Raw genomic sequence first — 2,787 nt, 5'->3', positions numbered from 1 at the left:
AAAATAGATAAGAAGGTGGCCGTAATAACATTAATAGGCACAATCACTAAGAAGGTTCCTCACCGATTGGTTTTAGACTAGGAATTCATTGAAAATGATCCTTAGGTTTCTTGGACGAGAACGAGAGTTTATGAGAACTTTTATCACCTCGGTTTGGACTAGGAGTTCTCGGATAGCGTTCCTTGGGTTTTGTGGACGAGAGTAAGAGTTCACGGAGAACGTTTCTCACCGCTCGGTTTAGGACCAAGGGTTCTCGGAGAGTGTTCCCTGGGTTTTGTGGACGAGAGTGAGAGTTCACGGAGAACGTTCCTCGCCGCTCGGTTTAGGACCAGGTTCTCAGAGAGCGTCCCCTAGGTTTTGCGAGGAGAGTGAGAGTTCACGGAGAACGTTCCTTATCGCTCGGTTTAGCACCAGGGGTTCACGAAGAGCATTCCCTGAGTTTTGCGAATGAGAGTGAGAGTTCATGGAGAATGTTCCTCACCGCTCGGTTTAGGACCAAGGGTTCTCGGAGAGCGTTCCCTGGGTTTTGTGGACGAGAGTGAGAGTTCACGATATGTTCCTCACCACTCGGTTTAGGACCAGGGCTTCTCGGAGAACGTTCCTTGGGTTTTGTGGACGAGAGTGAGAGTTCATGGAGAACGTTCCTCACCGCTCAGTTTAGGACCAGGGGTTCTCAGAGAACGTTCCCTGGGTTTTGTGGACGAGAATGAGAGTTCACGAAGAATGTTCCTCACCGCTCGATTTAGGACAAAGGGTTCTCAGAGAGCGTTCCCTGGGTTTTTTGGATGAGAGTGAGAGCTCACAAAGAACGTTCCTCACTGCTCGATTTAGGACCAGGGGTTCTTGGAGAGCGTTCCTTGGGTTTTGTGACATGGCCTGAACGGTAAGCTCCTGATTGGCCAAGTGATTTGTGTGCAAGCTCTTGCTATCTGCACTGAAGAAATAATAAAAATTCGATCCTGAATGGTGAGAAAAAATGCATTTACAAGTCTAATATCAAAATAGCTTATGCTATAAGGCTGGATGACCAAGCAAGTAAGACCGCTTAGTGTTCGGTCGAATGTTTGGAGACGTTGAAATCCATATTAGGATGTGTTACGGATGAGCTTGTAGGTGCTTTACTATCTTCCATCTTATATAAAAGAATAACAGAAGATGTTGAAGATTTCTTCTATTGTGAGTTATGAGCCCGTGACACTACTAACCCATTAGGTTCAAAGGTGATAGTAATAACTGTTGATGAATAAAATAGGTTTGAATTAGCTCAATGATCTCTACATTCAAAAGGAGAGATAGTTGTTGCGATCGCAATGATCTATACTCATACATATTGAAAACGATGACTTTGAGTTCAGAGAAATTGATTTTATAATATCCATTGTACATGAACCCTTATTGGTATGACATTTATTGTCTCTGCAAGAAGCTAAAGAAAAAAATATTGTGGGTTACATTCCTGTCCATGTTGAAACAGTTGTATCAAATGTTGAGACAACTATGTTTGATAGGAACACCATCACAAAATGATTTGAGAAAACTCTAGTCTCTCTGAAATGTACTTCTTCATGAAGTTTTCTGGTGTTGTGTTGAAGATGTTGAAGGTTCATCTCGCTAAAGGTTTTCATATTTGTAAGATGACAACTGTCCCAAGTGCCTTTGTCTTGATCCGCTTGTCATCTGCACTGTGAAGCCGAATGACCGAACAGTTGAATGGTTGAAGACTTAATGTCAAATTTGGCTAAAGTATCTGAGGCCATGGAAGGCTGAGTAGTTGAGGCCAAAGGGTCGAATACCTATGATACATGTGATACCTGTGAGGCCGAATGGTAGAATACTTGTGAGGTCGAATGACCGAATACTTGTGAGGTTGAATGACTGAATAGTTGTGAGGCCGAATGACCTAATAGTTGAGGCCGAAGGGCCGAGTACTTGTGAGGCCGAATAACCTAATAGTTGAGGCCGAATGGCCGAATAGTTGAGGCAGAAGGGCCAAATACTTGTCAGGCCGAATGACCGAATAGTTGAACACTTGATGCCAAATTTGGCTAAGTACCTGAGGCCATGGAAAGCCGAGCAGTTGAACACCTGATGTCAAATTTGGTTAAGTACCTAAGGCCATTGAAGGTCGAGCAGTTGAGGCTGAAGGGCTGAATAGTTGTGAGGCCGAATGGCCTAGTAGTTGAATGGTTGAGCACTTGATGCCAAATTTGGCTAGGTGGTGAGTACGTCATTGGACTTGTAAAGCCGTAGAAGCTTGCTAACGTTGATGGTGAGAGTTTCTTCAATCAGGATCAATATGTAGAGGCCTGGTCCACATGATGATGTTGAGACTGCGTCCTTGTTTGGTTCCTTGCGGTTTCAACGGGATGCCGCTTGGCCCCACGGTGGGCGCCAAATTTTTCTGCATATAATGTGTAGGACCGAGAGACGTACCTTTTTTATGTGACTTTCCTGGTTTCCAATGCTTGAGTCACCTGCTCCGCTCACTTGTATTCTTGATCAGGGGGGAGGTACCTGCAAAAGGCACTTTGATACTCAAGTTAGGAGCGATTTAGTAATTGTTTAACACAATTGAGTATTTTGGATTTAGTCGGACGTACCAGGCTTTTGGCCTTGACCTTATATTTATAAGTCATCTCATGGATCCTAAACTAGCACAGATCCAATAAAATAAAAACAAACTTACCTTTAGATTCGGTTAGTTACTCATAAACGACTTATCAATATCTTTAATCAGATATCTTTGATTATTTTATCGTCTACTGGACTATTGGCCCAATAATAACT

The sequence above is a fragment of the Vigna umbellata genome, chromosome 1, assembly GCF_029865625.1.
Source record: "Vigna umbellata cultivar VRB3 chromosome 1, Vumbellata_1.0, whole genome shotgun sequence".
Taxonomy (NCBI): Eukaryota; Viridiplantae; Streptophyta; class Magnoliopsida; order Fabales; family Fabaceae; genus Vigna; species Vigna umbellata.
Note: the sequence above shows the minus strand (reverse complement) of the source record.